Consider the following 15,787-nt stretch of genomic DNA (forward strand, 5'->3'; position numbering starts at 1 on the left):
CTGTCTTACACCAAAACACTGAACTTCTCCCACTTGCACTGTACGGTGACAGACCCACAAGCATGAGAGATGAATTCAAAACCAAACCCAAAGGATGTACTGCAATAAAAAACAAACAGAGAAGCAAAGCTCTCATCAGACAACGTTTTTTTTTCTAAAGAAAAGTTTTAGAGTAGGATGCATGCTTAAGTTTATATTCCAGGAATACAAACAGGCACCAGATGCTTGAAGCTGGAGGTTCAGGTCACAGTAACACCCTGGCCAACTGCAAAGCTGGTTTTGAACAGTGTTTAACAGAGTTAAATACTACTCAGCCCAAAATGAAGACAAGAAACAAAGCCATGAAAGCCTAGTTCACTTACCCCAACTAAACGTTCTGGGCTTCTACTTGGATTTGTTAAATTCCAAGCTTCCCTGAAGGGTTAAACACTACCAAGGGTAATCAGGTTTAACTGCTGTCCTTGTGCTGGTGTTAGAGGTTACTTTCAAAATCCCTCTTTCTCAGGAAAGGACACTTGTCAGGCTTTTAGGACCAATGTGCAGCTGGAAAACTGTTATCACAGTTGCAAAAATCTCATTGTTCTTAAAACAACAGGTATATTCCAGGGGACTTCTCCTTGGAACTATAGATCGCTGCTGCAGGAGGCCTCTAAGCTGCCATTGCCCATTTTATTGCCTGGTTTAAGTTGAATTTTACAGAACTCTCTCTGTTCTGGTTGTATCCCACCTGCTGGTATATTTTTGTTCCTAATCATGGGGAGACTTGTGGCACATTAACCTTGCAGAGGAAAAGTATTTCATCTTGCTGTACCACACCAGCAATGAGACTCGTGACTTACATGATTTCTCTATCAAAAAGAAATAAAAGCACTGGTATGGATTCTAGAAGGTGGAATAATTGCAACAGAGCCACTGCTTTTACCATCACCAGACATTTGTAGTAATAAATGTCACTTAAATGGGGAATGCTAATGGATTAACTGTGATTAAAGAAGTTCCAGTCCTCGGAACACTCACAATATTGCACAGATTTCTCATCCACCTGCTTTAAAACTGTGCTCAAACCCCTCTCCAGAGCTCCCAGGGTGCTGCAGTCCCAACCAGCAGTGGGCTTTAGCCCTGGACATTGGGACAGCAGGATCCATCTGTCCCCAGAGCCTGGGAGAGCTGTATCCAGGCTGGAGTGCCAGGACTTCATCCCAAGCCCGGCTGGAGCAAGGGAAGGTCACTGCAGCATCCCCAGCAAACTGCAGAGGCCACTCAGCCTGTTTATTAAATGCAGCCACTTATTTTAAGTATTTTTCTTCGTTCTCAGAGTTACCAGTTGCTTTTTTCTTTGCAATTGTCATGTTTATGTCTGCAATTCTTTACTGTGGTTGCAGAAAGAGGCTGGAAGCTCGGACCCCTGGGCTCTCCCTGCTGTGCCTCTGTCTGGCTGCCTATTTATAGCCTTTTTCTCACTAAATTGCAGAAGTGTTGAGAGTTTTGCAACTACATTTCAGAGACAGAATCCTGAAATATTTACTGCCAGACAAAACTTGAGTTAGAGAAATTTTTGCCTCATCAGGAGTGTATATGAAAATAAAGCTTAAAATTATTTTTAGTGATTTTTAAGGTGCTTTTGCTTTATTCTACATAAGTAGTAAGTTTTCAGAGGAAAACACATGCTATTTGCCAGTAAACCCATGTCCAGCAGTCCAGGGGACACAATCCACAGGGCTTGCAACTATGTGACCCTTTCCATAGTGCTTTGTAAGGGGAAGACTTTCAATAAAAGAGAAACTGAGGACACACTGCAGTTAAAATTCTGTAATTCTGCACCATCCCCTCCACACATCCCATTATAAATCCTATATCCACAATCAAAGAGTTTATTTTCCTTAGCTCCGCTCTGATAATATTCAAATCCAAAGTTTTAAATAACAGGGAGGACAAATTGTGCTTTCTGAGCAAGGGAACTGGTACTCCTGCTTGAACAGATGTTAAGAATGTTTCTGAGTGTGCTAGACTCATTTACGAGTCTTTTTCACACATTTGAATCTTGGGGACATCAGCAGTTTGTTCAATATTTTCAGCCTCCATCCTAAATGCCACACTGGGAAATGGGGGGGGGGGGGGGGGGGGGGGGGGGAAAGAAAAAGAAAAAAAAAAAAAAAAAAAAAAAAAAAAGGAAAAAACCCACATACAGAGAGCTAATCTTTCATCAGTGTGACAAACTGTAAGCAAGAATAACAGCAAAACAGTCAAGCCAGACAGTTGGTGAGATAGAATCAGGCTGGAAAAATAGTGCAAGATGCTTTTAACACCCAGCTGAGAGCAGTCACCTTCTGGACTGTGCTCCCGGGTGAGTTTGCAACACGAGGTTCTCCCTTCCCAGGGAGGGTGGAAGTGGCGCTGGCTCAGCACTGGGGACGCTGTCTGTGGTCTCTGCAGACACGACATAAAGAGCAGCCTGAGCAGCACCCCTGAGCTCTGATTCTCCTCTCTCCCAGCACATTTTAGTCACCTCTGGCAGTGCACTAAGGTTTCCTGGGCCTTAAGAGAGGGTGGGAAAAGAAAGCATCCTTTTATACCGAGTTAATAGAGGGCCCAGAAACGTTGGGGCTCATCTGTGTTCAGCACGGAGTGATGGAAAAAAATCATTAACGACAGAGCACCAGTTTGGAATCAAAAGAAGGATCAGCTTTGGCAGGTGATGAAACTCAGCCACTTTAGTCTCTCCAAAGCCCACTGATGGGCACAACTCTGAGAATGGGCTAGCTAAGCAATAAAGAGATTTTCCTCTTGTTAAAAATACTGAAAGGAAGGAAGAGAGGTCTCTATGGAGACTATGGTTTTGTAAGACTTAGAACAGGAAATAAACTGTTTTTCTTCTGTCCTTTATTGATGCAGATAGTTAGGCTTGTAAAAGCTTTAATATTAACAGTTATTATGGAATTCCTCACCAGATTACTACAGATCCCAAAAGACCAGCTGCCCTTTGTTATTCCATCTGAGCAGACCAAGACATCAGCACTATCAGAGCCACAAGTGCTTTGAAGGTTCTGTGCCTCAGCAGCAAGAACAGTTCTCTGAGAACCAGAAACCCTCAGTACTATTCCTAGCCAGCTACTGATGTGCCACACCACTGTGGAAAAAGTCACTTCCCTCATCCTTGTTTTGTTTTCCTTCTCATATTTGGTGTCTTGTTTCTAGAATAAAGTTCTCTGGGTAAGTGTCTTTCCATCCATGTTCCTCTAGAAAGGACTGTTTAACTTTGCTTCTGTACTGAGCTAATAAAGGATGATTTTTGTCAAGCATCTTTCTTTCCTCTCATACATTCTGATATAAAGTCTTCTAGTTTATATAGAAGACTAATAAAAAGTTTACTGCCATAGCTAATTGCAGAAGGCTGAGGCTGGTGCACACAAGTAAAGGGATGCTATGAGATAATTTACTCTTCTTCCTACATTGACAAAATATAACACCAGTTTTATTTGTGTGTGATTTCCTGTTTTCAGCTGGAAGTATTTCACCAAATTTAAAAACACACACCCCCCAAAAAATTTCAACAAATATTTTTGTTTGGGTGGAAGGTTTCTTGTCCCTGGTGATTTTCCATCCTGCTTTGAGGGCCAGCCCTTGAGCGGTGTATTATCAGTGACAAGGCACAGTGGTTGTGCATAATGGGGCCAATTTTGCTCTCAGGCAACCCTGGTGACTTCATTGTCTGGTCTATCTGATGAGAGGGTATAAGCTGGTAGAATGACTCATCAAGAAAAAAAAGAAATAGGAAAAAAAGCAAAGGCAGCCAAGTAAAGACACAAGGCTGTCTCCCAAGGATAATTTAAATAGCAAGAGAGCTTCAAATTGCAGCAGGGAGCCAGAAATCTCTGCAGAGGGGGGTTCAGCAGAGAGCTATAATGCTGGGATCCACAGTGTGGAGCCCAGGGGTTATTTAGTTTTGGCTTTTGAGGGGGGTTTGCATCTTCTTTTTTTGGCTGTTCTAATAAAGACAGTCTCTTCTTTTTTGTTCCCAAATTGCCAATTTTCTCCCCTTTCCTCTGAGCACCCAGGCCAAGAAAGGGAAGCTGCATTCAGAGCCCTCTTTCTGTGTGTGTTAACTGGGGGCCACAGCAACTCTTGAGGCACTGCATTGGTTGGGTACAAGCTTTGAAAATGCTGCTTCAGCAGGTGAGGGGGAAATTGTGCCCCCCTGCCCCTCCTGCAGAGCTGCCTCCAGCACAGGAAGGACATGGAGCTGTTGGAGCCAGTCCAGAGGAGGCCCCAAGATGATCAGGGATGGAGCAGCTCTGCTGGGAGGAAAGGCTGAGAGAGTTGGGATTGTGCAGCCAGAGACAGAGAGTAGGTTTAGATTAGACAGTAGGAGGAAATTGTTCCCTGTGAGGGTGGGGAGCCCCTGGCACAGGTTGCCCAGAGAAGCTGTGGCTGCCCCATCCCTGCAAGTGTCCAAGGCCAGGTTGGATGGGGCTTGGAGCAACCTGGGCTAGTGGAAGGTGTCCCTGCCAATGGAAAGGGGGTTGGAACTTTAATGTCCCTTCCAACCCAAACCATTCCATGACTCTATATAATGATTCTATTTATTATTACTTCATTCTCAGAAACACAGAAGGCCCCAAACAAGGTCAGGATCCCTCCTGCACTGCACTGTGCAAGCCCCTGCTGAGAAAGAGTCCCAGTTCTTAAAGCATTTAAATAGATACATCAATCAAACAGAGAGCAATAAAATGGCTCACAGCCAAATTAGATGAGCAAGATATTTAAGTTCCTGGTGCTCCGAGTCCCCTGCCCAGTGAACGTGGTTCCAGCCCTCTCTGCAGAGGTACATGGCAACCTGGTGGGAGAAGCAGCCCAGTATAAACCATTCTGCCTGTCTCTGAAAACATTTCTAAATGTCTTTAGCCACAGCTGGCTGGGAGTTGTCTGGTCACTAGAATCAGCAAAAAACTTAGGGAGAAAAGCTGCAATATGTTTTCCCTATGACTGGGAAAAAATCTGCAAGTCTTACATTTTCTCAGCTCATCCCACTACATCTATTTACTCAACTCATAAAGATTTGAAGGAACACGAGTAAAGGACTGGAAAATTACACTGAAAAAGAATCAGAGCAACTGAGTGTCAGGAGAGCAAACACCACAAGAAACAACAAAGAAAGAAAAACACTCGTGTGATGAGACTGATTCTAATTAGGTTTTCGGTTCCTGAAAAAATGTTCCCAAGCTCAAGGTTTGTAATGTCACCTCAAGGCCACTTAAAGTTTTCACATCACCTTTATAAAATCCTCAATATGAAGACCTTTAATGGGATTAGAAGTCAGAACACAGACAACACTGCTCAAAGATCCACAACAGAACGTACAAAGCCTCAAAGAATTCCAGGAGTCGTGCTCTAATGTACGAGATGCTTGAGAACATACTGCTGGGATCTGGAGTTATTTGGATAATGTTCTGATTGTGGCTTGAAGTCAGTAATAACAAGCCATATGTTCACTTTTTCTGAAAAATTATTCTTTATTAATTCTATCAATAGCTACCCAATGAATTTTAAGGCAAAAAGCATATAATTTGTGCCTATGGCATTTAAATAAATTCAAGTTTACTTTAAAGGTCAGATAATACTATAAGGTCTCTTCAGAATGCTTCTTACTGAGAATCTACTGGATACATCTCCAAACTTTATTCCATTTATTATTTTATGTACCAGTAATAGACACACAAATCTGCCTTGATTTAAGTTGAGATTTTCTTCTACAGAATCCTCCTGACAAAGGAGAAAAAATAATACGTGAAACTCTCACCTCCTGCCAACCCAAACCCTCATCCATTGGGTTTAGATAGAACATCTCAATTAATGAAGCTGGAAGTTCAGCTGTCCATTACCTTGGCTGTCAAATACTGAAATCATCCCAAAGGATGGAGAGGATCTATCCCAAAATCTGAGAACTCAGGCATCTGGATTGGGTTTACCCATACTGACAGCTTGGGGACCTCAAATCATCAGAGTCTATGCAGAGGATTTTTCTACATCTCCTTCCAACCAATTTATGTTGAGAGAAGACCAGGTTAAGTGGTTTGACATACTTTATCTTATCCTCAAACCAGAATTTTGCTACAGATAACTAGATTAATTTGACGCTCAGCCCCTTCATTTAGAAAAAGAAAACAAGAAAAATCCAAATAAAAATGCAGCACTTGGTGATAATCTCTCTCTAATCATCGAGGACACTTACTGTTTGAAAAATTTTGCATTCCCAAAGTAATGATCCATGTAGGACAGAAACCCAATGTTCTCAGTGCTGTATAAGACAATGCTTAACAAATAATAATAGTTATTACTAAGTCTTATGCACCACTGCACTTTCTAATACTGCCCTGGAGTGAAAAGGACAAGATGATGTTATAAGAAAAGCTGCTCCCAGGCTATTTCCCTCTCTAATAGAACCCCCAAAATCCAGAAATATCACACAAAACCTTGTTTGGGGAGGTTTCCTCTTTGTTTCTCACTAAATTAATTTTAAAATTGTTTCAGGGAAGTAACCCCTCACATAAATCTGACTCACACATTACACCCTGTGCCAAGTAGGATCCTCACAGTGGAGATTCCCCTTCATTCCAAACCTCCAAGGACAAGGATAGTGAGGCAACATGGGGGAACCACAGGTTTGTTCATTAACTATTCCATGATTGCATTACAGCCCTCACATTGTCTGAGCACAAGGGGGGTGATTTTGTTGAGATGGCACCTGATTATTGTGCCAATATAACCATGGCAGGAGCCTGGGAGCAGGCAGAGCACTCAGGATGGAAAGTGAGGATGAAGAAATTGGAACTGAAAATCTGTGGACTCAACTTGCTTTGACTACTGGAAATGGTTGATTCCTCAACAGGAGGAGGACAAAACTGAAGGAAAAAAAACCAACAATAAAGGCCTAAAGCCTTCTGGATGAAGACTTAAATCAGGAGGTAGTAGCTCCTTCTTCCTTTACAGATGGAAAAGAGCTGCTCTAAGTAACACACCTACATATGAAATGAAGAAATTGGGACAGAGATTTTAATTAAGAGCCACCGTGGCAGGAAGAGGGATCTGCTACTCAGCTGTTTAAGATTCCCTGTTTGCAAACATTAAAAACCCCACTGCTGCAAATCCAGTTTGAATATTCACACAAGTTCAGCCCTTACAAGGACTTCTGTCCCCACTCCTTTGTAGAAGAAACAGGCTTGCAAAGTGTCCTTCCCTTGGAAGGCACTAATATCCTAAAAATTAAAGATGCAGGGCAGTAAAATATCCACAGCAAGGCAGCAGTGGTTCAACCCCAGAAAAACACATAGAAAAGGGATCAGGAAATAGTTATTCTGACCCCACTTTGTCAGTGGGAAAAAAAATATCAAATCACAGATTAATTGACCTGGACAGACTGGGCTTAAAACCAATGACCCCCTCTTAGTCATCCCTGAATATCTTAGCCACCTGATCATCTTTCCACTCTTCCACTTTTTCCCCCCACAACGTCCAACTACTTAGATCTGCTTCTCTCTAGCAAAGAGCAAAATCTATTCCAAAAATTAATTTGCAATTTTATCCCAGACATCCCTTAGTAAAAAGGACAGGCCGTAGGCAAAGCATCCCAGAGCATTACTGCAAAAATGATCATGGCAGCCAGGTACCAACACACAAGGGTTCATTATTTACAGGACAGCAAAGAAATTGTGTTCAGTGGGAAAATTGAAAGCCTCCCAAAGCACCCAGGATGCATCAAACCAAAGGCATCTGTTGTATCAGCACAGACATTTGGTTATTGAACTATCGGGTACCTTTTAATAGAAAGCAGATTGTGGGATTATTGCAAAGTCTGCACCAACTACATGTGAAACCACGAGATACACCCAAGGATTTCATTCCTAATAGGGCACAGCTCTGGTGCTGAGCGTTTTGTGGCTCCTCCAGAGCCAGCTCTTCCCCGGAGCTGAGGCACAGGCAGGGACAGGCAGCAGAGGGGCAACAACTGGGAGCGATCTCGGCGCAATTCCAGGGGATGGGAGCGACACTGCGGCAGTCAGGGAGAGCTGGAGCGGGATGTGTCACCCTGGAGTGACAGGGACGGTAACGAGGGGTGAGAGCCAGGGCTGGGCTGGAAATCCAAACAGCCACGCACTTGGCAGCGCGCAGGAGCGGGGCCAGATCGGCTGCAAGGTCACATAAACATCATAAAACATTGCCCAAACTGTCAATTAAAGAACAAACAAGCTCATCATAATTATACAAGATAATTGTTATCTGCTGGGTGTTAATTAGATACATTTTATCAGAGTTGTTGTCACTGAATGGAGAGGAAAACTGGTCAAAGATATTTTTTTAATTGTGATGATTTCATAACCAGTTTTGTTCTTCCTTCAGATGAGACCAACATCTTATTTTCCCTGGGTATGTTTTCTCCTTCTAAGAAGCTTTAAAATTTCAAAATAAAATTACCCTTCTGTGTAACTAAGCCCAGCAAAGAAAAGCACGTGTAAAGAAAGAGCTAAAAATAAAAACTGTAAGCAATATTTTCACTTTACAATGGAAATAAAAAATAACTTTTCCCCATACAGATTCAAAAAATGCAACGTTCCATTTTATTAATTTTAATTTAAATGGAAATTTCAACACACTCTGAACAATAAATAAGGACTGAAATGCCTGAGAGATCAGCATGTGGGTATTGAGCAATGCAGGGGGGACGTGGCCCATTATCTAAGGCACTTTCCTGAAGGGTTACTCCTGAGTCAGATTTTGGATAAGGCAAGTGAGGAAGACAAGATGGTCCAAGAGTCCTGCACTCCTTCCCCTGAGGGTGAGAATAGGAAACCACCTCAGAGGTACACAAGGATGGAGTGAATGCTGGAAAACACACAGGCTGTTGTTCTGTTCAAAGTCTGATTAAGAAAGTATCAGGTCAGAATCAAAATAAAGGGAGAAAGAGAGGAAGAACATTGCAAGGTCATGTACCTGCTTCCCCCCATTACTACAAGCCTCACTCCAGGCTTAATTTCCTTATATCCTCAGAATTCACTCTTTATCTGTCCAGGAAACAGTTGCCTTAATGTATCGCTTTCTGGTGGAAAAAGACAAATGCCCAATATTTATCCAATCAATACAAATACCTAAACTTTCAGTCGTCAGGGCAGGGACCTTTTGTTCTCTATTTGCACATCAAACACAACAGGAACTTCCCAACACCATTGCATTGACCAGCAGCAATAAAAGGAGGGTCAGTAGGCCAGCAGAAATACCAACCTGCTGCACTTCAGGATTTAGTCATTATGGAGATAACCAACACTTATTTCAGAAGATAAAGACCTTGGTATAATTTGTATTGGTTTTAGGACAGAAGGAAAATAGCAGAACGTTTTGAGGAGAAGAGTGGCACAAAGGTTTACCACACACAGCCTAAAATAGTGTGAGAAAGGAACTGACTTCAGCTTGAATAATAGTCATTAACTCAAAACACTGGAAAATGCATTCCTTGTAAGAACAGAGCCACTGGAGCCTTGCCCAGTCCTACACAAAGAGTAGCAGTTCACAGCTGCAGGGGACACACTGGAGGTACACACCAGCCCAGGGTTCAAAATACACTTGTGGGATTCCAGGGACATTGCAGGTTGCATTCATTCCTGTGCTTGACAAGGACATTTCTCAGGAGTTCTTTTATCATCTCTCCTATCACCTCAACTGGAACAGTTGCAGGCTTCAGCTTTGTGCTGAAAAAATTTCGGAACGAACAACTACCAGAGTTATATATGCATGAAACAGTAAATGCACTCACAGATTATTTCAAGCAATAGGGAATGTTTTCACAGAAAAAAGCTTTGTGGACATATTCCAAAAAGCACTCCTCCAGTGCAGTGACAAAGTTCAACGTGACTCATGTGTGCAGGTAATTGATATTATTAACACAAACAGAAAATTTGAGGTCACTACTGGCAAGCAACATAAAAATCAGGTTTGTTTTCTATGAACACCGAAAAGGAATTACAAGAAAGGAAAGCTGAACAAAGTTCAAGTTAAATATTTAATATATACATGTATATTTAATATTCATCTAACAATGCCTCATTCATAGCTTATGCAACCCAAATGGATCACAGGTTGAAGACATTTCCTCTTGTTTCACAAGTTAAACATTATAATACAATGTCCTTTTTTCCTTCCTTCCTACCCTAAATGTCTGTGTTATTGGTTAGCAGCAGATACAGCTCATACTCAGGTGAAGAGCTGAGACCTTTCATATCTACAGAGTTAAGGAACTCAGAAAAACTGGATAAGGACTTGGAATAGAGATTATAAATCCTTTGAACTGTGAAGAACCAGACCCAAAGCTTAAGTGAAGCTAATGGCATGATCCAAAGATTATTGAAAGCAATGTGGACCTTTCTCCTGCTGGATATTGAGAGATTTTGCATCAGCAAGATGAGAAGCAGTCAAACATTCCGATTAAAAAAATAATCTGGAGAGGAGACAGCAGAGGAGGGAACAGAAATAACAGCCAGCAGAGCCTGTTACTTTCCAGATTCCTTACAAGTTTGGTCTGAGACAGAAGAATTGCTCCTTCCCATTTGGGCTTCTTGCCAAAGGAGCTTTCCAGAGATATTTGAGATAAGAGGCTCAGGCTTGGATCCCAGGCCACCTGTCCAGCTCTGGGATGTGTCACTGCTAACGAGGCTCAACAGTCACTGACACAACGGGCAAGGATGGAGGGAACCTGAGCAACATTCCTTGGTGCTTCTGCCTCCCCTGCTCTAACCTGGGAACTCTGCTGCTGGGGATCCAGTCTTCCAAAACTGACACTTAAAAATGTCCTTTATGTTTAGAAATTAGTAGATACTTGGCCTGGAATTCAAACTTGAATTCCCATTACCTTGTGTCTTTCAAGGACACAAGTGGAAGAAAGGCACATGCTGGGAGATACCAGATTCTGGTCTGTTCTAGTAGAGGAATCCCCCACCTGTGCCCTAAAGGAGTAAAATGTTTGACTGTATAACTTGTATCTCCAGAGATGGGAGTTTAGTGAAGAAAGAACTAAACAGAAGTTACCCAGGATCAGAACACAGTTCCTGTTAGTTCTCCTGTCCTGCTGCCTAACAATCAAATTAAAAGAAACCCAAAGGAACAACAAAAAAAATTGATTTCACTGCAAATAGGCATTTTTCATTTTTTTAACTATCATTTGCTTTTCTTCTTATTTTACAAAAAAGACTGGAAGGCTGGAGTTCAAAAGACCAAAGGACTGAAGAAAATTAGAAGTGGTAGTTGGTTTTATAAAACAAATGGGTTGTTCAAGTTCTTTTCCTTCTCAACAAGCTCAAGCAAAGCGAGTTCCATCTTCACCATAAGAAATGGGCAGGTTTGGTACTGGAAATATCTCTGGTACATCTCCCACAGCCAGGCAACACTTCCCATGAAACCCACTGAGCAACCACAGGGTCTCTCCCTTCTCCAGAGAGAATGGCACATTCCACAGAGATGGAGGTACTCTCTCAGAAAGGTGTTTTGTATGCAATACCTGGCAAGCCAATCTGGATGCCATTCTGTACTTTTATATCACAGTTGGAATAATCCAGGCAACTGAATGAAATTCTTTAGAGTAGGGAGTTTTAACAGAGACAGTTTCATCCCTTTTCTCCTCCTGTTTAAAACCCCTGATTAAATGCCATGTCTTTGACCCACACAAGTTCAGTCGTTCTGCTGTCCTGAAAATACACCCGTGGGCCAGATTTTTGGCAATTTTGGAACAGAAACAGAAGCTCATGCAAAGACTGAAACAACCCCGTGAGCTCTGGGGCTCCACTGGAGACACTGGCATTGACAGAGGGAAGGTACAGCTGTGACCACCAAGTTTGAAGGTAGCATCAGGGAAATCAATAGCAGACATGAGGTGCCATCTTAGCACTGTATATACTGTAACAATGAAAAATCACCTGTTTAGTGTTGATGGAAACCTTTGTAACCTAAACAGTATAAATGTTGCTGGTTTTTCTGCTAATTCGGTAGCAGCAGATTTTTCACGTGTGTGTGACATGCACAGAATATCAAACCCTCCCCAGACACGCTGAGGAGTGGACACCTGAGTTATTGTTTGCCTGGATCATAGAGCATCTCCACTGTCCTGCTGCTCCAGTTGAATTTCTTCTTTCTCAGTAGCTGGTGAACTCATTGGAAAGAAAATACAGTGTCTGTGGTGTCAAACACAGCCACCCTGTGACACCTCAAAACGAGCAGAGTGGAGTCTGGAGTGTGTCACACCCAGCACGTGCTTCCCTAGTTGGTGAATAAAACTCACAACTGGCTTAACTTCTTGACAGGAGCAAACTATGTAAAGCTTATTCTTGTCTTCTCAAAGTGGGATTGTTGCAGGTGAGGTTTTACAGGGAACATTTCAGTCCACCTGTGCAATGCTGTTCATATTTTCCCCTTGGATGTTTAACATAACACCTACCTCATGCTGCACTAATTATGATTTCATCCACGCCACTGCCTTCCCATTCATCAGCATTGGTGGCCATTAATGTGACCTTTAGCATGACCATGCTGTAATTAGGTAATTGCTGCTATTTTTGAGTGCTACTGGAAGGCTTCCCCACTGCAGCACTTGTGCTGCAGGACCATGGCAGTGACCTACAGGAGGCCTGGCTGAGCAGGAGGTGATTAAACCTCTTTACAGTTTACAGACTGACTTTACAGACTTAATTGAAGGGCTGTAGAAAACAGAAGAACTCAGTGCATCCTACAATAGATATTGTTTAGTCTATTGCACTGATTTATGTTCAAGTGGGATAAAACCTACATTTCGTCTCCTCTATTAGAAAAGTCCTAAATACTGCCAAGAACTACTTCTTGGAATAAAAATGAACATTTGTTCTCGTGTTTGCAATTCTTTTTATTCCTTTCACTAACAAATCATCTGACTATTTAATTTAATTTTTTTGTTCTATTTTTAGGAATGTTGACAGAAAATTCAAATCATGTAAATATTTCTCCAACTCTTCTCCTCATTTCCCTCATTATATTTGCTTTGGGAATGATTTGTCTTATTGTCTTTATGTCTCTTTCTCCATTTCTTCATAAAAGCTACAATTAAGCAGGCACAGAATAATAAAAAAGGCAAGAAGCCAAACCAAAAAAACCCCATATGGCTAAAATTGAAAACTAAATGCCACAAACCAGGCAATTGTGAAGGACTCCTGACCAGAGCAGTGATTTCAGGGTATTTGCACAAACCAAACAATCAAGTGGAGGAAAAACTAAGAAAATCCAGTTGTGGGAAATCCAACAGCAGAAAAGGGACAAAGCTATTCAATAAAGAATTTAATATGCCCAGTTCAGCCAGTTCTGCTCCCTCTTCCTTATCCAGAACCAAGGCCCATTCAGATTTTCTGAATATGAAACGTGCTCCACATTTATTTTCAATTAGTCTGCAGAAGTCTAAGGACTATAAAACATTTTACATATACAAAGGGTTCCTCCTTTGTCTGCTAAAAACATTATCAAGAAGCATTTTACCAGTGATGTTTTGGCACACACGAGTCAGTGCATTGAGAAGGTAGAAATGAAATTAAAGTAGACAGAAAACTCCAGGTCTCTCCCCTATCAGATCACAGTCCAACAAATATAAACGGTCAACATGTAGAATCTATAGATTTTTGTATTTCAAGTTGTGTCCTGCAAATGTTTTTCTTCTTTCTAAAGAATGAAGTACCTGCCCCAAACGTAATGCAGAGTATATAATTTAAATAAATAGATTTAGAAATATAAACATATATATTTCATTTGTAATGAAAAGGAAGAAGTAACAATAAGCTTGTGTGTGGTACTACAAAACAAATTTAAATTAATTAATTTTCTAAATCCAGCCCCCAGGAAAATAACAGAATAACCTGGCAACAACTTTGGGATGATCCAATGCTTTAGAGATGGATTCAAGGTGCAGAACTGGCATTTGAGTCACCTCTAGAAAGAACATTTGAGGCATTCAGAGCTTTGGGTCTGATATAGGGTCCCCCAAATTTAAGTCAGCTGCTCCCCTGGCCTATCAGCACCTCTGAACGATGTATCTTTATTTGGGCAATTCATGTGTAGCTGTGTTTGTTCCTCATCACAACTCAGCATTTCTGAGAGATAAAGGCAGATGAGAACTTTGTACAACCCCAGCACTTGAGTTTTGTCCCAAGTCAGTCAAAGTTTGCCAAAAACCAAAAAAACAATAAAAATGTTTTCTGAGTCCTAGCCAAAGATCCTTCCCATGGGAGAGCTAAAAAAAGGGGTTTCTCATCACTTGCTGGGGTGAGTGACAAGAATTATGTGACTAGATGGGGGAATTGCCTTCTGAACAAGGCTCATTTTTTCCACTCCTCCTGAAGGAACAAAGACATTCAAGGGCATATTTCTTTGTGCTGCTGCCAAACAGTGAAAATTTATCATCATAATTAAAGAAACAAATTGCCAAAAACAAATATTATTTGCAGATGGATTTCTCTGTCTTCTGTGAAAATTCTCTGTTTACATTTCAAATGAGTGGAAAAATCAGATTATACATTTGAGAAAGCCCCAGGCCAACTATTAGGAGAGATAGTGGAGCTCTGAAGTTTCTCCTGCAAAACACACCTGAAAGACTTTCTATTTTCTCAGCATGTTGACAGTATTTAAATTCCTGTCTTACTGAAATATAGGCAAAGCTGAAGCTGCAGCCTCCAGAAAATAAACTCTTGTTTAATAATGTGATGGGTAAATGTATCCAGGAAATGTCACAAAATAAATCTGAGATAAATTAAACAAAACTGACTTCCTTTCTGTGGCAGATGCCTCTAATTCTGGCAGGTTGGGGTAACAAAGGAAAGCAAGTACTTAGAAATGAAAATGTCTGTTTAGCAACAGAGCTACAAAGAACAAGTAGCACATTTGCAAACCTGTAACAGAACCCAACAACACACGACCTGGGTCCTCCTGCTACACTGCACACAAATCTCTGCTGCTGCAGCCAGAAGTACGTTATTATTTCTCATTTATTACGACACTGACTATTGCTCAGGACCAGCAGTGCAGAGAACACTGCAGGTTGTATTCACCTGTCCTGTCCAATGCCAGATATTCCTGTTACTCCCTGTCTTTCAGACAACAGTTTCCTACAAACCAACAGCAGAAAGGGCAGAAGGTCAGGACAGAAGATTAACAGGCCCCAACCCCAGATGTTGTGGAGTTACAGAGCACTAAAATAACAGTGGCCATGGCTCTTCATTAATGGGAGATGTGGAGAATTGGCAGGAATTCTGTTGGTAAAAAGCCTTGTAAAATAAAAGATTAATATAATATATGGGGACACAGAAGCATTTAGTATGAAGGAAGGGTAATTTGGGGTTGGAGTAAAACATGGAAAATCAAGACTGGAGTCTTTCTCTGTGATAACCAAACTTCTCCTGCTCCTCGTTTTCTGCTCAGGAAACACTCAGCTCACTCTCCAATTCCTCCTCAGCAGAGCTGCATTCCCTTTGCAGGGTTCTCTCCACTGTGATCACACACACACCTTAAGGAGGACTCAATGCCACCAGAGGTGGGACCTGCAGGCTGCTCCCTGAGCCTGTCACCTTTTACAAATGAGCCTCCCAGATGGCTGAGCAGATGCTGCCTGAAATAAGGAAACAATTATCTTTGCACCTGGCTGAGTCCTTTAGATCTTGCTCAGAGATAGATGACCAACCCTGAAAATATGCCCAATAGTGGCCAAGAATATTTAAGAGATTAAATATAAAATTTGCCC

The 15,787-nt window shown here is 41.6% G+C and overlaps 1 long non-coding RNA gene across 1 annotated transcript; it reads left to right on the forward strand.

Annotated features, from left to right (window-relative positions):
- The first annotated feature begins 4,614 nt into the window (after positions 1–4,614).
- LOC113948523 lies at positions 4,615–15,334 on the forward strand. The gene is made up of 3 exons (XR_003528181.1): positions 4,615–4,822; positions 7,906–8,110; positions 15,145–15,334. It is a non-coding gene; the product is annotated as an uncharacterized LOC113948523 (long non-coding RNA).
- Positions 15,335–15,787: the final 453 nt, after the last annotated feature.

Source organism: Corapipo altera, unplaced genomic scaffold (assembly GCF_003945725.1).
Source record: "Corapipo altera isolate COAL_440 unplaced genomic scaffold, ASM394572v1 64, whole genome shotgun sequence".
In the NCBI taxonomy this organism is placed as follows: Eukaryota; Metazoa; Chordata; class Aves; order Passeriformes; family Pipridae; genus Corapipo; species Corapipo altera.